Here is a 24,525-nt window from a genome sequence, read left to right as displayed (position 1 = left end):
ACTTAAGTCAGAATGTGTGAGATCTGTTTCATGGTGACAAAGTGCTTGGCCCCAGCTGAGAAAGTGTAAATGTGAGTTAAAACAAACGTGCGAGGAGAGGGTAAGAAAGGCACATTTATTTATTTAATTATTTCAAAAGGTCAGGCAAATAAGGGCATAGTAAGGTCACTGTGTGCTTGAAGCAAAATTATGTAAAAACGTAAAACTCAGGAACTATATTCTAGGGGTTGGAAGTCTGTAGGAAAGCTACTGTTCAGTGCTACCCTAGCAGAGGAGGGCAAGTTTAGCCTTCTTTAAAAGCACACCCACCCCACAAGCTCTTTCCCCCTCAGTTATACAGGTTAGGCTGTCGTTGCCGAAAAAAAGATTCAGCTAAAAGTTCCAGCTGCCAGTACAGATTAAAACCAGCTAAAATCTAGCCTAGTATGAAAGGTAGAGTGCAAAGTACCTGCAGGGTAACTGGAACGCTAAAAATTGTGTAGTTGCCAGTACAAAAAACAAAAATAAAGTAAGATCTAGTCAGTCCATTTCAGTAATATTACTAATAGTGTGCGAACAGGACCACAAAGAAGGAAGGTTAGAAGGTCTATCCGCTTAGACAGGGTTTTGCAAACTTGGGTCTCTTCCAGCTGTTCTTGGACTACAATTCTCATCGTCCCTGACTACTGGGTCTTGCTAGCTAGGGATGGTGGGAGTTGTAACCTAAAAACAGCTGGAGACCCGAGTTTGGGAAACCCTGCCCTAAGGAACCAACCGCCACTTGAGTCAGCTGCTATTGTCCACTCCCCATTTAATCAACACTCATTGTCCACTCCTCTTCCCAGGGGATGGCTGGATTTGAACCAACCTCCTGTCCTCGTTGCAGTAACTAGCCAGACATAAAAACATGGAGCATCCTAGCGAGTGGAACCCACTCCATTCGCTACAAGGAGCCCCAGCGGACCAAGCATCAAGGCAAGTTTGGCAGCAGGGCAAGGAGGGTCAGGGCATCCTACCCTGCCCCTCCTTTCCTTGACCTAAAGAAAACTCAAATGATCAATAAAGCACCTACAGTAACAATTGTGCAGGTAGAATGCCAGCAGCTTATTGAAGGAAGGCTGAGATCTAGGGTTTCCTAGGCTGCAGAGCCAAAATCCAAATTGGCTGTATTCTCTGCTCTCTGCAGAGGCCCTCCATCAGCCTCCATCAGCAGGAGGGTTTAACCATCCCGTCATATCTCACAACAAGGCAGACCAGCAACAAAGTGTTGCAGTGTGGTATGCTCCCTTGTTCAGAATTCCACCATGCTATTCTAGTCTCCTCTTCAGTTTTCGGGGGGGGAGTGAACAGCAAGTGAACATGATCAGTCCTCAGGGGATTGCAAGTCTGGGGTGCGGAATCACTAAAGTTATTTTGTATTTCTTCTAGCTTGGGGTTTTCCTCAGGCCTCCCTATAGTGTGTGTGTGTGTGTGTGTTTGGTTGTTTTGGCTACATAACCAACGGAACCTGCAAACTGAACATAGGAAATAGAGGGAATGATTATCTGATTCCCAATAATAATAATAATAATAATAATAATAATAATAATAATAATTTATTTATACCCCGCCCTCCCCAGCTGAGACCAGGCTCAGGGCGGCTAACAACCAATAAAAAACAAGTTTATTGAAATGCAACTTAAAAAGCAAGATTAAAATACAACATTAAAACATTAAAATGCAGCCTCATCACAGGAGGAGAAAGGAAAAAGAAAGAGGGGGAAGGAATCAAATTGATTCCAAGCCAAAGGCCAGGCGGAACAACTCTGTCCAAGCAACCGCAAAATCTTGGAGGAACATGGGGGGGGGGGAGGGAATATAGATGAAATAAGTAAATGCATTTCTGTGTACACCAATTTGTAGCTGGAGTAACTTGAGCAGATTTTAAACCAACAGGAATGATCAATAAATCTTGTCAGGCCAGCTCAAGGTTGGCTATAGGGTAACTTCAAGCAAGAGGTTTTGAGTAAGTGCTGTGTAGGCAACGAAGGGGCGGCAGAGACACCCAGCCGCCTCATTCAAGAGCATAAAAAGCGGGTTCATGTACTTGCAGCCTTCCATGACTGGAGAGAAGACTTCAGGCGGAAAACAAGGAAGAGATATGAACCGCAGTGGCTGGTGAAGGAACATGGGAGACTCTCCAACCCACTGACACATCTGATTGCTGTGAGATGATATGACAAGGATAAGATTCCATGGTTAATGCCTTGAAGAGATTCCAGGCCAGAAATACCAGCTGCAACAGAGTATAGAGAAGCTATAAAATAACGCCTCCTTGGTAGAAGGTAGATCTTGCCCAAGACAGCTGCTATTCCTAAGTAGCCTCATAATTTGTGCTGCGGGAGCCCCTACTGGAAATGAGAGGCCATTATGTGGCCCCTCCAGATGGCCTGCTGATTCGGCATTCACCCTGATTTGCTTGCACTCAGGTCATATCCAGACCATTTAAAGCACTTCTGCCACTTTAACCATCATGTGACAGCAGCACCCTTAACAAACTACAGTTCCCAATATTCTTCAGGGGAAAGCCATGATGTTAATCCAAAGTGTAAGAGTGCTTTAACATATATGGTGTGGATGTGACCAAAGCTTACATGATGTTTTAGATTGTTTAGTGTTTATTTAGCATTTGTTCTGATTTGTTTACGGTGTGGTTATATGACATGCTGCATTCCACACTTTTCAATGCATTTCCCCATCACTTTCCTAACAGCAAAAGTGTCATTTCCCCCCTTAAAGTGGATTTCTTGCACTTAGGACAACAGAGCATTTTCATCCACTTTGATTGCACAAGTCCAAAGTTCCAGTATGTATTTTAATCCCTCCTGCAAAATACTGACTGCTTTAACAGTCATGGCTTTTCCCAGAAGACACTCACAGAAAATGATATTTCAAGCAGTTGTGCCTTACCTCCAACTATTCTTATGCTTCGGGGCTAAATCCATACCTCAGTTATTCAACACTGACAGGCAAAATTTAAACTTCAGCTTCCATCAGAGAGTTTGAGTCACATTCCCTGTTCTTGAAACAACCAATCTCCCATCATATCCCATTATCATATCTCCATATCACCAAATATTTTTAAAAAAATTTTTTAATAAAAAAAATAAAGGTAACATTTTGTCAATGCACAATGTAATGTAATATGAATTAAGAAATTACTAGGATGTAAAGGAAAGTCAATAGAACAGGAAGGAAAAATAGAAAAGGGGATGTCATCTATATAAGATGGAAAGAGATATTGTATTATATAAACTTGCATCCCACCTCATGAGAAGAGAAGACTCCCTGGAAAAGACCCTGTTGTTGGGAAAGATTGAGGGCACAAGGAGAAGGGGACGACAGAGGACGAGATGGTTGGACAGTGTTCTCGAAGCTACTAACATTAGTTTGACCAAGCTGCGGAGGCAGTGGAAGACAGGAGTGCCTGGCGTGCTCTGGTCCATGGGGTCACGAAGAGTCGGACACGACTAAACAACTAAACAACAACAACACCTTGCATCCCAGTACCATATGAAACAATCCTATTTCTCTTCTGAAAGATTTTCTTTAGGTGCTTCCATGTTACACCAACAACACCCAGGTAAGGGCCTAACTACACATGATGCGAACTGCATGTTGCCTTGGAAGGATCTGTATCTTGAATGGGGAATATAAAGAATTGTAATAATAAACAAGCACCTACCTTCCTTATGGTAAAAGTTCCTCCTGCACTGCAGTCAGCCTTGGGGGAAAGCTTCTCTATTAATGATACAAATGAAAAATAAATGAACGAATCCACCATGGATCCTTCACATTCAGTGGTGATGCCACCCCTTAAGTGAAGTTCACCCCATTTCTGCCTCAGTTTCTCTTAAAAGGTCTGCAGAAAAAAATTGTACACTTCTTGTGTGTGTGAACATTTCTCTGAATATACACATTTTATATGCCATTTTCCCTAATGCATGCATTTTTGCACACAATTTTCTCTAATATATACTTTATATGTTATTTTCACCCTACCTTCTTGTACACCTTTCGCCCTCTAATGTACACATTTTCCTACATATTTCTTTGGTAGGAGAACTGCATCCTGAAATTCAGAGAAGTGCAAATTGTCAAGCTTATCTGCATTTCATTTCAATGTATTGATACCAGAAGTGTGCATGAGGGAGGTCCGCATAAAATCCAAATTTCTCCCCCACTGCCTCTAGGCTCATGATTTCCAACTTGTGCACTGGTATCCTCTGCTTGGACAGGGTGACGACAATGCTTTATCCGTAGATTTTAAACGGCTTCAGCATTCACATCTGCAAAGCTAACAAATATTTAGATAGGACATATGCACTGCAACATACACATTGATGAGAGCTCATCCCAAGTTCTTTGCGCAGAGATTTCTGATCGAAGCACACAAGAAGGCTCATCAGATCACAGTTCCAAGCCCTAGTGAAAAAGTCCTTTGGGAAGCCTACAGTGGTTTTTTGATAAATGAAAGAGCTATGAGATAGGGTGAAAATCTATTGGTCACAGAGCAGAGGAATATTCGCAAGGAGCCTGTAACCTTGGTGTCTAGCTTCCATGAAGGGATATTGTTTTAAAGAAGGGTTTCTAAGGCAACCTATCTATGTTGTTCTGCCTTATCCTTGCCTCATTTTTATCTCTGGTTCCCAGAATGGCAGCAGCACCATAAGCAATTGGGGAGAAAAACAAAAACATTCTATAGAAGAGAAGACTCTACAGTGAAAAGATGACAGTAGAACCAACACACATATTCTAGATGTGTACTGGAGTATGCCAACTCCCATCAGCCCCAGCCAGCATAGCCAGGGATTAGGGATGATGGAAGATGTAGTCCAGCAACTTATGGAGGGCCACAGGTTCCCTGTCCCAAAGTTAGTATTTTTGGTATGTGACTCACATCTGGGTTTTGCACCAAGAAAAGGTGGGCTACACCACTGGTAGCATCACCCTAGGAAAGTGGTCTTTCTTTAACATTAGCCCCTAATGCCTCTTTCTTCTGGAGAGAAGATTGAGTCTGATGAGGGCAACGCTTGAAGGAGCTGCCCAGATCCTGGTCTGCAACCCTGGTTCATATGGAGCACTTAAACCACAATCTCCCAGTGTGGATGTCACGGGAAACTGTGGTTTAAAAAACCAAGAAAATCCAGGAAACTGGGGGTTCTAGTTCAAAACATCTGGAGGGACCAGGTTGGTTAGAAACACAGGCAAGAGACATTTCTGATACAGCCGTACCTTGGTTTTCGAACAACGTAGTTCTTGAACATTTGGCTCCCAAACGCCGCAAACCTGGAAGTGACTGATCCGGTTTGTGAACTATTTTTGGAAGCCAAATGGGGCTTCCATGGCTTCTGATTGGCTGCAGGAGCTTCCTTCGGTTTCCGAATGTTTCGGAAGTCAAACAGACTTCCAGAATGAATTTTGTTCGACTTCCAAAGTACGACTGTATTTCTGATAAACCTGCTCTTAATCCACTATAGCAAGGTCAAGTTGTCCTCATGTCAAAACGTATTTTAAAAACTTTTGCCACCCTGGGACGGCAGAGCACAAAGCCATGTCCCTGCCTCTCAATCATCCCTGCTCTTTTAATAGCTTGAATATTCTTGGGGGGTTGTGGTGGGCAGACATGCAATTCTTCACAAACAGAACTTCCTTTCAAGTCAAAATTTTGTCCTGATAAAAGGCAGACGAAGAATTGGCTCCCTGCAGCAAGCCAGACATGAAGAAAGGTTTTTGTTTCTCTGCCAGCCCACAATGGTCATTGTTCACCAATAATACTATGCAATAGAGCAGAGTTATCAGATACAGAAAGGGAATCCTCTTCTTATGTTTCCAATTCAATAAAACAACTGGAGCAGACTTTCTTCTTCATAATAATAACTCCCCTGCCTGGGTTGATGGTCTGGAACTTTAGAGATTTGAGGCTGATGCATTGCACTGCAGGAATCTAAATCAGCATGCTTTTTTCTTTAATGAAGAAAGCTCCACACAGGAACTACCAAAGTGGGACTACCCAAGTGGGGAATAAAATTGTGTGCAAAAATAAGCTTGGTATATTAGCTGGCGGTGTATACTCTTGAGTCTCATCTAACTATTTTCATAATTGTTTAACTTTTAGTCCATGATCTTGCCTTCTTTAAGTGGGGTTGTCATAATTGGTGCAGGCGCTGCTCCTATACCAGGAGTTAGGAACCATCTGCCTGGGGGCCAAATCAGACCTTGCATGCTTGTCTCCCAATTGCTCATTTGGAACCAAGGCATGCTGTCAGCACCAATCAGCTGACTGGTGGCGGTAGCTAACCTGGGTGGGATCTGCTGTGCTATGGGGTTCCTGTTATGCACTGAAGTTCTCACCCTGGGCCAGCAGGGGGATACTGTAGATAGTTCAGGTCCACATATGCAAATAAGGGTTCGAAAGTGACGTTCAGTGATTTCGCTTGGTGTTTCAGCTCAGTGATTGAGCTCCGCTCAGAGGGTGGCTGCATCTGGCTGTGCTCTGTTGTCTATCCATCCCATCCTCATCACCAGTGTTAAGCTGTGGGTGAACATATCAGACGACACAGCAATTCTTCAAACAGCTCTTGTTTATTCACAGGCCAGAACAGAACTGAACTGAAGGGTTCAGCCAGCCTGCTTATATAGAGCTCCACTAGAACGCAACAGTAACCATTTTCTGTAACTATCCAATCACTGAATGTCACTTTCGATCCCTTATTTGCATATGTGAACCTGAACTATCTACAGTATCCCCCTGCTGGCCCAGGTGAGAACTTCAGTACATAAAACCTGATTAGAAATGCCCTTAGCACAGCCAGCCCCTGCCCCTGATCAGCAAGGACAGCAGGCCATGATGGGACTTCTGCCTTCAGGAGGCTTGTTCCACAGCTGCCAAAACAACCCTAGAAAGAAGCAACACTTTTTATGGTTTAGTGGAATCACATATTGCACACAAACAGAAGCATTTCAACAAAAAAGAAGCTTGTTCGGTATTTCCACAGAAGATGAACCCAAACCATTAGATGAATTGCTCTATCAAGAGCCATTACATTCTCATAAATGAGTTCCCAGCACTCGAGAGTCTAAAGTCCCTGAATATAATGGCTGCTGTGACTAATCCAGAGCAGCAATCTCTCTGTATGAGAGCTTGTATTGACGGGATCTATTAAGACAAAGAACAGCAATCACGGTAGAAACTGTTCACCAGCCTGGTCATTCAAAATCTTCAAGCAGGGAAGCATTTCTACTTGGTATTGTAGGTACTGATATTAATAGACAAGATAAAAAATGGTTTTTATATGCGACAACTGCAGCAAGAGTATTATTGGCACAGAAATGGAAGCAAGGAGAATTACCGACAAAAGAGGAATGGCAGATGAAATTAATGGACTGTGCAGAATTGGACAAGATGACTGGAAGAATTCGAAACAAGCGGGGCCAGAAATTCTTGAAAGATTGGAGTAAATATGTGAGTTATTTGAAAGACAATTGTACTCAACTTACTACGCTTGTAGGACTACAAGAAGTTCTGTAAGGAGAACGATATGAAATATTACAGAAAGACTTATGAGAAGGGATTTTAAGTTATTGACTATTAAAAGTAATAGTTAGGGCAATAAATGTAAGATTAAAAGAGGTTTGAAAATCATTAGACGTGGTTGAGGGAAGTCTTAGGCTAAAATAGCCAGAGAGAGAGAGAGAGAGAGAGAGAGAGAGAGAGAGAGAGAGAGAGAGAATGAAGGAAGGAAGGGACAAAGGGAAGCAGCAATAACCAAATCTACAGTTGTAATAATAATAATAATAATAATAATAATAATAATTTATACCCCGCCCTCCTGGGTCAGAGCCGGGCTCAGGGCAGCTAACACCAGTAAAATTACAATAAAAACATAATGGGGGGGGGGCAATTTAAAATACAGGTTAAAATACAACTATGTCCCATTGGCTACTTACCTCCTTTGGATCAATTCTGTCCTGGCTGCCAGCTGTAAAACTGGCTCCCATTTTCTGATCAACGGGCAGCTTCAATATCTATTAATCTACACATGAGTCCAGAGTTAAGCTGATACAGGGAAGGAGCGCAGCTTTGTGGTGGAGAGCATCCTATGCACACAGAAGGTCCCAGAATCAGCCCCTGGAATCACCAGGTAGGCCGGAGAAAGATTCCTTCCCCAAACCCAGGAAAGCGCCTGTTTGTCAGTGCACACTGGAACATAGGAAACTTCCTTATACTTAGTCATTTCATTGGTGTATCGAGTTCAGCATTGCCTAAAATGACTGGCAGTATCTGGGATATCAATTGGGATCTCTTGCAGCCCTACCTGGAGATGCTGGGCTCTGAATCTGGGATCTTTTACATGAAAAGAAGGTGCTTCGCCATTGAGCCACAGCTCTTCCCAAGTGTAGACAATACTGAGGTTGAGGAGCCAACTGGATTTTGTATAAGGCAGTGCCTGCATTTGGAACTGCCTGCTCTAGATAACGCTTCACAATACTGTCACTGTCCTTTCATAAGTAGATAGAGTCAGGCCCCATCTGCACTCTACATTTAAAGAAGCACACTTTCCTCAAGGCATAGCTGTCTACGTTTCCCTTTTTTAAAGGGAAATTCCCTTATTCCGAATAGGATTCCTCGCAAGAAAAGGGAAAAGTTGACAACTATGCCTCAAGGAATCCTGGGAACTATCGTTTGTTAAGTGTCACATTAAGAGTTAACCAACTATAGTTTGTTAAGTGTTGTTAGGAGAACCTTATTTCCCTTCAAAGAGCTACAATTACTATGGTTTTCTGTAAGAGGGATTGAATGTTAAACCACTCCATAAATTGTAGCTCTATGAGGGGAAACAGCACTTAGCATTCTTAACAAACTACAGTTCCCAGGATGCTTTGGAAGAAACCAGATGTTATGCAGCCCAGTCAGGCCCCAGGAGGGAGTTAATCAGCCTATTAGGCCAGTAGGATCCTAGAATGCAACAACTGATTGGCCAGCAGGAGCAGCCCAATCGGACTCCAGGAGGGAAGCAGAATCAGCCAATCAGATGGGACCCATTGTGTAAATAATGTATATAAAGCCAGAGGTTTTGGGGGAAATTCATTCACTGTTTCACGAGCTGCAATAAAGAGCATGAAATCACCACGTGACTCTATTTCACTATGACTGTGTAAAGTGTCATGGTGCTGCTTTAAATATATCTCACAGGTGGGGTCGTAGTCTGAGAGCAGCAGGTCTGAGTACAGAGGGTAGTTTTTAAGGGCTTTTGTCTATACCACAGTTGTATTAACTCCTTTAATAATTGTGTCCACTTCATTAAATGTTCAGAAAATGTCAGAAGCCAAAGGCAGTATAAGTTCCTCAACTACGTTTATTCAACATTGTCAATGACAATGGCTCACTCATAGGAAAACAAAACCCGAACTCACAGGACTACTCAATAAAAGCCTCAACATGAACTGACCGTTGACAGTTGACAGTTGAAAGTGCATGCGCTTACTTACCATTAGAACGTTCGTCTACCAACGCTTATACGATTGGTTAAAACACGCCTTGTAACATAAAAAGTGTTAAACCCAATACATAATACTAGGCAATCCTGGAAACTAGTTCTAGAAGTGTGGGTCTCTAACTGATCTTTTTGTGGGGAGGTTAGACAATGAATTTGCTGGTATATGATTGAATCCTACCTGAAAATATAAACATCTTAATCTGAGTCAGTTTGTTCAGTGTTAAATCCTGACAGATAATCTTTGAAAAGTGTTTCATTCTCCTCAGAGGAACTGGGATTCCAGATGCTGTGTGCATCCTGTATTTAATTGAAGCATAAAGCTTTAAACTTGTGCAGAACCATCAGCTCCTCCTGGTGAGAATGGTCTGCAGTTCAGCAGGGCACTGAAGATCCCTGAGAAGAGGTTAATGAAAATATACAGAGATCCTGATTACACAACACAATTATGCAAAGCCAGCATTAATTAATGAAGTGCTTGGGGAAGTGTCAAACTTTTGTTTGTCATTTCTGGAAGGAAACTTTGAACAGCCTTTTTCTTCAGTATTGATCCCATTCATTAACTCATTATTACTAGGAATCCAGAAAATGTTGATCCCAGTTTGTTGCATTCAGGGCCTGTCCAAGATGTTTCACTACCCGAGATGGAAGACAATATATCCTGCCCTCATTTCACGTGCTTTTATACAACTGTTTGACTGGTTTCATGTTGAATTTTTGTTTTAATGATATTAAGCTGTTTATAAATTATTTTTATTAATATGCATTGACTGATCATAGACACCTTACTAGACCCAGCAGAAATATTTCAACTAAAACAGAACTTTTCAAACCCTAGGGAGCCTATGAAGTTTATTTTGGATGGGGGTTGGGGATTCTCAGTGAAAAAATCCCGTTTTTTTAATTGAACACGGAACCAGTCAAACAGTGGTATAAAAGCATGTTAAACTAATAACTGGCTTCCCCCTCAACTGCCATGTCCTTTTGTGACATCAGAGGCATTCTGTTGCTAATGGCAACAACTGGGGAGGCATCAGCAGAACCTCCCTAGGCCTCACAACTGTGGAGGCACCTCAACAGTAATTTGTTTATTATTAAAAATATTTACAGCTCCCTCTTCATATATACTCATGCAGTGTGTGTGTGTGTGTGTATGTGTGTGTGTGTGTGTGTAAGAGAGAGAGAGAGAGACCATAAATTCAAATATTTCTGCTGTCTTTGAAGAAAAAGAATCACAACTACAGGTAGATGCATTTAGAAAAACATGCATTTCCACTAATTTCAGCTTGGCAACTTGAGTTTCATCTATTCATGAATGTCCACCAGTTCCCTATCACATACCACATTTACACATACCATTTGCCTTACCTGCATTTGAAGCCTCCCTTTCATACACGCAAGCATATGCCAACCAATATGCGTGAGGAATGCCGATGGACATATTCACTCATCTTTCACTCTCCATTCATTTACATCAGTGCCCCAGATTTAACCCACAAATATCCACCAGTTTCTGTCCACCAGCTTCCAGATGCGAATGTCAACCAGCTTACATCCACAAACACCAACCTGCTTCAGGCTCAGGGCACCCACTGGTTCCCAATGTGATCTCCACCAGCTTCCACCTGCCAACACCTGCCAGCTTTTGCTAGGTCCATCGCTAGACATCAGCCAGCTTGCAACTGTGAATAGCAGCTGCCTTCAAGCTGTGATCCCACTTAGTAGACTTGCTTTATGGTCACCCCACAGCCAGGTGACTGCCTGCATCCACCTGCCACTTCTCCTCCAGGTGGAAGAAGACTGGGCAGTGCTGAATGTCAGAGCTATTGCCCACTGTGTTCTGTTGGGGGAGAGGAACAGGCCCACCTTTATATCCACTCAGCTGCCATGTACTTTTGTGACATCACAGGTTGTCCGTAGCCAACGGCAACAGCTAGGCATCATCATCATCTCCTTGGACCTCACAATTGTGGGAGCATCTCAGCAGTAATTGATATGTGTGCTTGTTTATTATTTAAAACATTTAAAGACCTACATGGACTGATACCAGGGAGGGCATGCCATAAAAATGTTATAGGGGACCTTTTTCAGCAAAAGGGCTGCATTCCCCTTCAGAGAAACACCCCCTCCTACCTCAGGATTGCATGCCAGTAGTGGTAGTGGGGTCACAGGTGGAGGGGACCAGCCAATGTGTCTCTTATCTTGTGCAGTAGGCTCCATTTCAGCTATGCAGAAGTCAGAGGTTACTATGGGCCCCGCCAGCTCATCTTTCAATCCCCTTAAACAAGAAGCATTATGAAAGTTCAAGGAAACATTCCAAACAAGCAAAAGCACTTGAGGGTGTGGAGTACAGCTGGTGAGGGGTTTGACTTGGAGAGAGGGCTGCACTTGACTCATGGGCTGGAAGTTACTTACCCCTGTCACAAATCCCAAGGCTTATATCCAACATTAGTTCTATTCAAAGTATTCTTCTTTCTTCTTTGGTGATCACTCATAGCCGAGTAAGACTGTCTTCCATAAACATGGTTTTAACAGTGAGTCCGTAGGTGACTTTGGAGGCCAGTTCTGGATCCACACGTCCTTCCACAGTGGGGACATAGGTTTCTGGGAGGAGTTGATCATGGTGTGGATTTGCCAAGCGTGCCTTCTCTTAGCACGTTTCTCCCTTTTACCTTTTCTATTCAAAGTAGGCCTATTGAATCAATAGTCCTTGTACTTGAATCCATATATTTTGATGGGTCTGCTCAGAGTATTTGGACATCATTCCAATTATTACAAACACCACATACAAAGACAAGAAGAAAACTAAACAGAGAAGGAGGCTAAAATGCTAGTTTCACATTAAAAGCAAACTAAAAAGCCTGAGGGCACTTCTGAATAGGATTGTCAGGTCAGGAGTATCCCAGACTCTGAGGTTTTAGGCCACAAACCTCAGTGATGTCATGGGGCAGGTCCCTATGATGTCACAGGGACAGGCTCTGATGATGTCATTAAGCATGATGCATTAAGCATTAACCACAGCATAGCACCTGAAAATGAAGAGCAGACTTCTTCAACCTCTGCCTGTTGTGAATTGTTGTTGTGAGAGAAACATGTGATACTTCTGGTCTCATCTAATGCATCTCAAATGATCCCAGGGAGGGGGGCCTCCCGTGATTAACCAGAAGGTCTGTATGGATTTGGAATTTCTGGATCCATGATCCAAATCTGTATCTCGATTAAAGGGTTGTTGAACTTTACTTAGGCACCCTGAGCTTTCAGGCAGGCAAACCTGGGTATCAGCAGAAGCACCTGGCTTTGTCAAAAGAGCCCTGGCATTGTGGGTGCAAAGCAGAGCAGGACTGGCATCAAATCACACAAGTGACTGGGCATGAAAACACATTAGATTCCTGCAAATGGAGCAAATTGGGAGCATTTAACTTACAGAACGGAGAGCAGGGGGAAAAAACACAGTGGGCATTGCTTCAAAACTGCTTTGGCAGGGAAGACTGGGTCAAGGAGACAGATGACACCATGGATTTTCTTAATGTAGGGTAATTACTCACCAAGGAAGGCATAGGATGACAGCTACTTTACCCTTGAGATGCCAACCATCCAGCCATCATAGCATGCTAACCAGTGGTCTTCTGGGGGACAGTACCAGGCGTCTGCAAGTAAGCCTATAATTATGCTTGCTTTGAAGTAATTCCAGTTTAAATCAATTGTGTTTACTCAGGAGTAAACATGGTTAGGTTGGAGCTGAAAGTGCACAGTTTAAATATGTACAACTGTTTCTTAAAGCAGATGTATTATATGTGGGTGGTTCCTAAGAACAATAAGTGAGTATATTGAAGGTGGAATTTACTTGCAATTCATTAAGTACCATTTCAAGTGATTGCCAGGATTTCTAGCTGTTTGCCTCTTTAAAAAGTGGTTTTGTGTAATACTGAAGTGGAGATGTTCAGATCTCGCATGTAGTGAGATGCACGAGCAACATGTGCCTCCAGAACTCCTCTGTTTCACTACAAGAGCGCAATGAAGAAGTCTGTGCCTCTCAGGGTTTCCCTTTTGCTTGTTAAGAGATGAGAGAGAGAGCAGAGGTTTATTCGGTTTCATTCATGAACTTTCCAAGTGGCTCAGCACAAGTCCCTCTCTCCCTCTCTCAAGTCCCCATCCTTTAAGCCAGATTAAGTGTGGTGACCTTTCTCCCAGAGCAGTTTGGAGAATGGATGGAAAGGAATGGCAACAGTGTTGGTAACTGACTAAAATTAATAAGTGGCCTTTGTACCCTCTGGAGGGCAGAAAGCAACATGAGTAAGCTGAACTTTCATGAGGTGGCGATGGGTTGAAGGAGTATATATGTAGATAATACGCAACACAGACTGCTTGGGCATCTCTTGTGAGTCCAAGTGTGGCGACCACACAGGGTCCCCGGACGTTTGACGGTCTATTGACCCTGTGTCACCACTGTGATTGCTTTCTTCGCTGCCACCAACCTGTTTCTCACGGGTACACACTAAGTCCAGACAGTTGTTAACATTAACAAATAATCAAGTTTATTTTATAGGCATGAACAAGCTTATGGTTTCAGTTAATTTTTCTTGTCAGTTTCTTAATCTTAGTTCCTTAACTGTCCTATTCGTTCCTAACAACTTCAAACTGATTATCCCATCTAACTATCTGACTCCACCTAACAGTTCCTCTCACTCTCTCACCACACAACTCGACCAACCCACAGACTTATCCTCCCTCTTCCTTCTCCAACACCCCACTCTCAACTGACTTCCACAAAACTCCAACTCTCACTCTAACTCCTCCCCTCTGTTTCCACGGGCCAATTACTTCACACTCATTTAACCCTTTCCTTATGACCCACCTAGGAGCAAACGCCACACCAAGCACCTGCTTTCTCATGTTAGCTGCGCAAAGTTTGAAAAGCAGACATGTTGGAGAGTTCCCACAGTTGGAGCAGACTTTGGCTCTCCACATCTCTATCTTGCCTGCATTCCAGTGCATATTTTATTCCCAATACACACTTTTTAATGCAATTTTACCTAATATAAATATTTTTGCAAGTATTTTCCCCTAATACAATGCATTTTATCTGTTATCTCCACTAATACATTTATTTATGAGCACTTTCCCATAGAATATACCTTTATTTTAGCACACATTACTTGGTTGGAGAACTTCACTGCAAAATTCAGAGAAGTGCACATTTTGAAAGATGGCCGTGCTTCAAGTTTGCACATGGTCTTAAGAAGCATCAGATAGGCAAATTCGCCTTTAAATGAGAACTGAATCAAAGTTGTCCCCCGCCCTTACTTTGTGTGTGTGTGAGAGAGTGCTTGAGACATAAAGTAAAGCCCCTCACAAACGTCTTGAGCTGACAAATCAATTCTTATAAAAGGGCCATGTCCTTGCGGCCAGCTGGAATGTAGAAGGAGGCATTTGGAACGGGGAGTGCAATTCTGGGAGCAGCTGTCCTAATAATCTGATCTATTTCTGAGGCTGAGAAGTGTAGCAAATCCCTCGTGCTGTCTACTTGAGATAAACATTTCTTTTAAATAACTGATGGTATCAGTTTCCTCACTGCCTGGCCCATATCCTCAGTCCCATTGAACCTGGGAGTTTGCTCCAGCTGGGATCTCATCCAGTTCCCACCTGTTGACCGGCCAATTTATCTTTGTGGTCAAGTGCACAGGACCATGGTTATATTAATGGCCGTTTTGTGGCAGGCACTCCACCCCCAGATCGAAAGCCCAAATCTAGAAAATTCAAATGTCATGCTTGAGTGATCCTGGCCCCAATATTTGAAATTTTGAAATGCAGTTTAAAAAATGAATAAATTCTGGCAGGGAGCAGGATGGTGGCAGGTGGAGAACTATGGCTATGAGAGAGGTCATAGAACTACGTACCACCACTTACCAAATGTGGCTAGAAACCATAAGGCAGGAATTGGTAGCCATATAGGGCATCAAAGGTCCAACCCTTTCCCATTGAAATCCATGTAGAAATGGGAGGAAACAGACTTAGTCCCGCCCCCAGGTAGAACTGGGATGGAAACTATCCCTATTAATACATGAATAGAGATTAAGTTGCTTTTGAAAGCAAATCCCACTGAATATGTAAACGGTAAAGGTAAAGGACCCCTGGACGGTTAAGTCCAGTCAAAGACAGCTATGGGGTTGTGGCACTCATCTCGCTTTCAGGCTAAGGGAGCCAGCGCTTGTCCACAGACAGCTTTCTGGGTCATGTGGCCAGCATGACTAAACCGCTTCTGGTGCAACAGAACACCATGACGGAAACCAAAGCGCACAGAAATGCCATTTACCTTCCCACCACAGCGGTACCTATTTATCTACTTGCACTGGTGTGCTTTCGAACTGCTAGGTTGGCAGGAGCTGGGACAGAGCAACGGGAGCTCACTCCATCGCGGGGATTTGAACCGCTGACCTTCCGATCGGCAAGTTCAAGAGGCTCAGTGGTTTAGACCACAGCACCCTCCTTGTCCCTACTGAATATTCTCTCTGTGATAAAAGTTTTTTTGTTGTTGTTGTCCTGAATCTCCCATCATTTAGCTTCATTGGACAACTCCAGATTCTAGTAGTATATGAGAGAAAGAGGCAGAGAGAGAGAGAGAGAGAGACAAATCACTTCTCTGCATCCACTTCCTGCTCACTGGTTTTGCGAAGATGAGGAGCTGCTTCTAAGCACTCTCTGAACAGAAAACTTAGGATGCCCTCAAGTATGTGCTGATTGAGGAGCTCCAGGGGTTCTTTCAAAACATGAATTGCAAAATAAACAAACAACTTTTGACAAATTGCATTAATATGATGATGGGAGGTGGGCAGGAGCTCAGCACTGCAGGATTCCACCTCTTCATACTTGCTGGATGTCCCTGACTCTGTAGCAATTTACCTTGCCCGCTAATTGCCATTCTGCACTAATTAGTGGGGAGAGTCCTGAGATTCAGGGTGGGAGAGCAAAACAGATTGAACTGGAGAAGGAACTGGTTTATATCAATCCCATCTACAGCCCCTCAGCAACTCTCAACTTACTATGACTTTTACAGTGCAATCTTCTCAGAAGGAAGAAAATGAGGATAGGATTGTGGCCTTTATATATTTTATGCAACCCCCCCCCCCAAAAAAAAAGTGTAATAGAGTCATATCTTTCTTTTTGATAATGTCTTGCTTCCTTTTCAGGAAGTCTTTAAAAATGAGATTCATGTTTCATTTATATTCTCTCTGTGTCTTTCTGAATAGTAGCCATTAAAATTTGTGAAGAAATATTTTATATGTAACATTTAACCTTTTAGGAACTCTTGATTGGTGGTGTTTACAATTCACAGGATAGAAACTGTCTTGGCTAAAATGGGGTGGCAATTCTCAATTATCTAACTTTTCGCTCTGAAATTTCTTCAGGTTTCTAGGGTGGAATCTGCACACATGTTAAAAACACTTTTTTATAATCGTTTTGAAAAATGCATTGAATTTGCTATAGGTCACAGATGCCATCTAGTGTTGCAATTGTATATTGCACATTACAACACATTCAGAACGTTTCATTTGCTGCTGTATAGCTGAGTCCTGTATCTCATTGTTGGTGAGAAAAACTTGACAAGGTGTGGTCAGCATTTTGCTTGCGTATCTCTCCATTCTGTGGTATGGAGGTGCCTACTTTCCCTTGCCAAAACCAAAAGCACAACCCTGACGCCAGGCTTCATGCATTGCATCCCCTACCAGCCCAATCCTTACCAAACGACTTGCAACAAATGTCGCCTTGTATCTTCGCCTCCTTAGCAGAGAGCTCTTGTTCAGCAACATTCCATAGCTACTGATCATACTATCCTAATTGCATTGGTTTTTGAAACACCTTTACCCTCTTCAAAGGGTTATTTAAAATATTTATTTTGTACTTCTCCGTTCTTTTGGCACTGACCGCTTGAATTCCCTATTATTTGAAAAAAGATACCTTGCAAGTTGCTTTTATAAAACTGGGTGCCTCTTTTCTTCCCATAACTTACACTTCTTGCAGGTCTGACGTTTGCCGGTTGCTCAGTCTGAGGATGTCTATTATAGAGCTCAGGATACAAAGTTCATAAAGTTGAATTAGCAAATTTTGTTGCCATCCCCCACCCCGCAATGCTGGAAATAACCAAGGCACCTGTTTCAGCTAAGCTAAAATCTTTCCATTAACTTCAACGTAGGCTATGATGAGCCCTCATTTTGTATATTTCAGATACCCAATTGACTTGCATGGAAGCTTGATTACAGCAAAGATGGGTAAAGCTCTGGCATGAATTAAACATAACTAAGAACTGAAAATACATGTAATATTCCCACATCAGTGTGATTAACAAAACAGAGTATCTTTCATTTATGTTGTCAGTTGCTCTGATAAAAATGCCAAAGCTATCAGCAAGCCTTCTGTTTATAGCATTTTGCTGATCTCCATACCATATCTATGCAAACCATAAGTGGGAGCTATACTTGAGCCATGTATCAGCAATCCTGGATCTCCGCCTTGCAATTCCAAATGATGCCTCACCTGCGTGCATCTCATGGAGACAGCTGCCTTCAAAAGCACCAGGATGGGTAGAACATATTACATCAAACAGAACATTACCTGCAGGTCCTGAAATATTATCTATATGCTATGGAATGTAAAAAAAATGGGATGCCAGACACTTTAGGTAGGTAAAACTGCAGGTAACCCACACACGTTAAAAAACACAAATTGGGAATTTTGGGTGAAATAAAGTAAAAAGTGAAGCAAACAATTTAATTATGAGAACTACCGGCTGGCTGACTTATCAATACAGTGGTACCTCGGGTTACAGACGCTTCAGGTTACAGACTCCGCCAACCCAGAAATAGTACCTTTGATGAACTCGCAAGCAGGTTTGATGAACTCGCAAGCAGGGTTTGAAATATAAGCAACAGAAAGAATTAGAGCATACAGTATTGTTGTGTTGATACAGTGGTACCTTGGGTTACAGACACTTCAGGTTACAGACGTTTCAGGTTACAGACTCCGCTAACCCAGAAATAGTACCTCGGTTTAAGAACTTTGCTTCAGGATGAGAACAGAAATCATGCTCCAGTGGCACGGTGGCAGTGGGAGGCCCCATTAGCTAAAGTGGTACCTCAGGTTAAGAACAGTTTTAGGTTAAGAACGGACCTCCAGAACGAATTAAGTTCTTAACCCGTGGTACCACTGTAGTTGCTACAGAGATGCCAACAGATCCAACAATGTTCACAAACAGAGAACTTCTGAATGTACTCACTGTATGGCTTCAACCAACATCACTTGGCTTCAGCAAATAAAGGCTCTATAATGGCCACCTTGGAAACAACAAAATCACATTTTTATTGGAGCAACTGATGATGCTGGAAGCCGAAACATTTTGCAGCATGGGGGGAAAATAGTCTGTTTTGTTCATCACAGCAATGTATGTGCTGTTTTAATGATTAATTGAATCATCCAAGAACAATTGCTTGGATGTTGAAATCGAGAGAAGAAAGTCATTGCTGCCGGAGAGGGAGGGGGGGATGTAAGGAAAGTGTTAATTTGATATACGAACAGGAAGAAATTGGACATTGTGGTTCTTAGAGAGAAATGATGGCGATCTAGGCAATTATTCAGTACTGATCTGCCCTGTGATAATAAACGTGCTGTAATAGGGAAAGTGTATTATTCACAGTTTTTCTTTTAAGGGAAATTTAAAAAAAAACCTTATTCTTGACCCCATGTCAGTCTAAGCAATCACCTTTCCCACCAAGGTCCCACCAGTGTACTAAGTCCTTCTGCTCAGTCCCTCAACATTTATGCTACAGAGTTCCATGGGAGTCCCACCATGTCCCCTATTATTATTATTATTATTATTATTATTATTATTATTATTATTATTTTGCTGTTCCCTATACTTTTTAATATCCATAGAAAGCCACTGGGTGAGGTCCCCTGGGGATTTGGTGTGAGGAATCATCAATATGCTGATGATGGTTTTATTTATCCTTGTCTTCAGAGTCAGATGAGGCTGCCAAATTTCTGAACTGGTGTCTGGATTTGATCATGGGCTGAACGATGGCCAATAAACTGAAGCTCAGTACTAACAAGACAAAGGTCAGAAGCAGATTTAGGGGAGTGTGACTGGTTCCTGAGCCGAGAGTGTGCTGCAGGGGCTGCTGCAACAATGATGGACAACAGAAGGCGGGTGGTGGGGCTGAATTCAGGTGTCGAACAGAGCGCTGCTGAAATATTACAGCCCAAAGCCTGCCGGGTGCCGTGGGTAGATGGTTCTCTTGTTCAGAAAGAGGATGTTCAACCAGTTCTCAACAGAGTGACGCTCCACCTAAAAATGAAGGGTTTTTTTTTTAGCATGTGGCTCCTCCTGGGTTCAAGTGGCTATATAGCACAGAGTTTCTTCCGCAACTACGTATAACTTTGTTTGCCATCTGTGGTCACTCCTGAATAGGCATAGTGTGGCCATAGTTAGCCATGGTAAACTCCCATTTTGACTGCTGAAATGTAATACACGTGGGGCTTCCTTTGAAGGAGGCTTGGAAGTTTCAGTCAATGCAGAATGCAGCTGCCAGAATTTTGTATGGGAGCAGTTCATTTGGATCACCTCCCACCTGGTTTGAAAAGTGCCTCACTGACTGCCTACTCATTTCACAGCCTAGTTCTAAGTGTTGGCACTTACCTTTAAAATCGCTGCTGGCTTGGGATCCAAATACCCAACGGAGCACCCATCTGTGTACTATCCTTCCCACATTATGAGGGCTACTATTGATGCCCTCCTCGCAGCGTCTCTTCCATCTGAAGTGAGATTTGTGCCAACTAGAGTGGCAGTGAGGTATAATAATAATAATAATAATAATAATAATAATAATAATAATAATATATTTCTACCCTGCCCATCTGGCTGGGTTTCCCCAGCCACTCTGGGCGGCTTTCAACAGAACATTAAAAATAGAATAAAACTTCAAACATTTAAAACTTCCCTAAAGAGGGCTGTTTTCAGATGGCTTCTAAAAGTCAGATAGTTGTTTATTTCCTTGACATCTGGTGGGAGGGCGTTCCACAGGGCGGGCGCCACTACTGAGAAGGCCCTCTGCCTGGTTCCCTGTAGCCTCACTTCTCACAGTGAGTAAACCACCAGAAGGCCCTCGGAGCTGGATCCCAGTGTCTGGGCAGAACAATGGGGGTGGAGATGCTCCTTCAGGTATACTGGGCCAAGGCCGTACTGGGAAGCCTTTTGAGGGTCCCAAGCCAGTAGCGGACAGAGCAGAGACAAAAGTGAGATGAACAATGAGTGGAACATGTTGCCTTTGTAAAGGACATTAATAGCCAACAAACAACCATCAGTACTATGTATCCAGGCAAGAGTTATTATCAGAGTTCAAGGGCACGTTCTATCCAGACAATAACAGTCAAGGAGGATGTGAAGCAAGGCCAGTGAGGGGTGTGTCCTGGGGGACGGGGTGTGTCTTGGGGGAAGGGGTGTGACCTGGGCAGAATCCAAGGGCATGAAAGAGAAGACTGCAGTTCTGTATTTGGCCTTGGGTCTAAGGTTCCCCACCCTGAAACAGAGAGAGGGCTTTTTCAGCTCCAGCTGTGGAACATCTACCCAAGAAGGCTTACCTGGCACCAATACACCAGGCTAACTCTGTCTTGCTGCAGCAGGCATTTTACATAATTATGCTTTTCTTTGTTGTTGTTTTTGTTTTGCTGCTCATCAGCCATGGTTTTGTGCACTGTATTGTCACCTGGCTGTTGTGTGTAATTATTGCACGCCACCCTGGAATCTATTCTGATAGTTTCTTCTATATTCTGAATAGTTTAAAAAAGCAGTTGGAGGAAGAGTCACACCCACCAGCAGTTACCTTCAAAGGGAACATTTGTGTGACACATCAACTGAGGTTACAACGGCCCATTAAGGCAGCAGTCTTAAGGTCTTCTTCTTTGGCAATCACTTGTAGCCAAGTAAGATTGTCTTCCTTAAACATGGTTTTAACAATGAGTCTGTAAGTGACTGTGGAGGCCAATTCTGGACCCACACGTCCTTCCACAGTGGGGATATTTTTTCCCAGGCGAGAGTTGATCACGGTGTGGATTTGCCAAGTGTGCCTTCCTCTTAGCAAGTTTCTCCCTTGCGTTCTGAGTTCGAGTCTTAAGGTAGTGCTCCTATGGAAACACACTGCGTGGGAATCAAAGGGATCACTGTCAAAGTTTAATGCAATGGTGATGTTGGTCACATTTCCCACGCATTTGTGATCATTTCTGAAGATCAGAAGGTGGAGGTCAATAAAGCCTCATCTTTAAGAAGCCAGAGCAAACTTTTAGCACTCCTCTAACTATTTGTTTCATAAGGAGATGCATCAGGATCTGTACTCCAACGGAGACACTAATGGCATAGAAGCCATTTCAAATGGCTCCTAATTTAATCCACTTGTCTGTATCACCTGCATGCATATTGTACGGACTGTCACTGCTTCCACACACACTGACAATGAGAGACAGGAGGAGCAATTCAGTCCAGTTAAGATTTCAACGTGAGCCTACTTAATTCTCACTTCTTGAAACAAGATGTGAACCAAAACACGGCTATCTGTCAAAATTCGTGTTTCTCTTAATGTTGTGATACAGTTGTGCAAACAAATATTTTGCAAAATAAATAAATAAAGTGTAGAAAAATGCATATATTAGGGGGGAATATGCATATGTGAAAGTGCACCTTGCTTGCAAAAATGTTGTTTGTTAGGCAAAATTGCAAAGACAAATGTGTGTATTAGGTGAAATTCGCATTAAGCTGATGGTGATCTTTTTGCGAGGAGCTTGTAAGAAAATCCATAATCACATCTGATGCAAAAACAGAGGACTGAAGTTAATATAGAAAAAAATGAGAAACTGAGAGAAACTGTAATTGATATATTCACTCCACCCTACTGATAACTGCCTGCTTTCAGCAGCCTAATGAGCATCTCCAAGACTAAAAATTGCACAGTGCTTTTAAAGGTGAACAGAAGCAGGGCTGCTACTGTCTTCTGCATTCTGTGTTTCTAGCATTTAACAACAAAGAACTTTGACAAACAGAAATGGCATCACTTCACCAAAGTTAGATCTGTGCAGCAGATTTTCTGCCTGTGCGGCGCACACCTGCTGTGCATTTGGCCTTCAAAACAGCCTCCACAGCCCCCACCGTTCACATGCCTCACGTTCAGCTGCGCTGCAGGTGGGACTGCATGTTCAGTCAGCATAGCAGAGGAAGGCACGGACAATGGCAGTCTAAAGCTGGTCTGTGGTGCTACAGCTCCCCTGCTGCAAAAGAGGCTTCTCAGCGTGTCGTTCGGCTAGAGCCAGGAGTGCCATGGTAGCAATATGACTTACTGTAGGCAATCAGCAGTGCCATATGATGCTCACTAATTACAGTTTTGGAATGGAAAACATCTTTGGAAATATGATTTTTTTTCTCCACTTCTCCCCAAAATAATGATTATTGAAAAGTATGCCCTTTTCTAAACCTACTCACTGCCATAGTTTTCCCTGGTGTTGACACCATGTTACCTGGAGATTCCAGAGAAAAAACCTGGGACCTTCCAACTGCCAAGAAGATGCTCTTTTGGTGAGCCTTCGCAGCCATTTTCCAATTCTACCATGACTAGATAAGCATGGATCAGTCATCATTTCGCAGCCTGGCCTAGCACACATGTGAACTTACCTAGGGTGATCTTATCTGCCGGCAGTAGTGCCTCCACCCCCATTGTTCAGCCCAGACACTGAGATCCAGCTCTGAGGGCCTTCTGGCAGTTTCCTCATTATGAGGTTACAGGGAACCAAGCAGAGGGCCTTCTCAGTAGTCGCGCCCACCTTGTGGAAAGCCCTCACATCAGATGTCAAGGAAATAAAACAACTATCTGACTTTTAGAAGACATCTGAAGGCAGCCCTATGTAGGGAAGTCTTTAATGTTCAATGTTTTACTGTGTTCAGTGCTTTAATTTGTTGGAAGCTGCCCAGAGTAGCTGGGGAAATCCTGTCATGTGGGTGGCATATAAATAATAATTTATTATTACTTTTATTAAGTGGGTTTTCTAAGTAATCCAACACTTCATTCCTAGTCCAACCATGGGGCCACACTGGCTTTTGACAAATGAGGCCTCAGTGGCCACAGATTTCCTTTTAAAAAGTTGGGAAATACTCATGTCTGAAAAGAGCCACTGTCACACAGTGCGGATATTACTGAGATGTATGGGCCAATGCTCTGATTTGGTATAAGGGAGCTTCCTACATTTCATGAAGCTCAGTACAGTAGTTGACTTGGACCGCTATGTCACAACCTAACCTACCTCACAGGGCAACAGTGAGGGTAAAAAATGGAGGTGAGGAGAGAACTGTGTATATCAGTCAATGTAGACAATATTGAACTCATTGGACTACTGGAGGAAAGGCAGGATACAAACGTCATGAACCACAGGTAAGCGATGGGGTGTCCTCCAGATATTATGGACTACAACATCACTGGCCACTGACTATGCTGGCTACAGCTGTATTCCACAAACATCTGGCAAGCACTAAGTTGGCTACAAATGCAATAAACCAATAAACAGTAGCAGCTGTGAAACGTGCTTCATTTTACAACTGGAATGCAGATCGGTCAATTTACATTTCACGGTGATAGATTCAATAAATGGTACAAACTGGAGTACTTTCCCCCAAAGCACATCAAGCCACCACAGTTGCAAATATTTACAATTTACAGGTGTGCACCAGGGAGACCTTTTATCCATCGCTGGTATAGCTGCCTGCGTAGAAAAAAATAACAATGGACAGCAACCCACCCATACAGCGACACAGAACGACACACCCAGCAGTGCAGGACCAAAATATATGCTTATTCCGAAGGAAATATACCGCAGGGAAACTAAAACAGCTGACAAATCAGCTGCAACAATGAGGATAGCAGCCAGGTGAAATCTTAAGGGAATATCTGCACTACTGCTGAGTGATTTAAGCCTTTAAAAA

The 24,525-nt window shown here is 42.9% G+C and overlaps 1 long non-coding RNA gene across 1 annotated transcript; it reads left to right on the top strand.

The window, feature by feature from the left end:
- The first annotated feature begins 12,442 nt into the window (after positions 1-12,442).
- On the top strand, positions 12,443-16,317 carry LOC307218079. Its single transcript, XR_013839744.1, has 2 exons — positions 12,443-13,168; positions 16,102-16,317. It is a non-coding gene; the product is annotated as an uncharacterized lncRNA (long non-coding RNA).
- The last annotated feature ends 8,208 nt before the right edge of the window (positions 16,318-24,525 follow it).

The sequence above is a fragment of the Podarcis cretensis genome (genome assembly GCF_951804945.1).
Source record: "Podarcis cretensis genome assembly, chromosome: 6".
Classification (NCBI taxonomy): Eukaryota; Metazoa; Chordata; class Lepidosauria; order Squamata; family Lacertidae; genus Podarcis; species Podarcis cretensis.
Note: the sequence above shows the minus strand (reverse complement) of the source record. Positions and strands in the feature narration are given on the sequence as shown.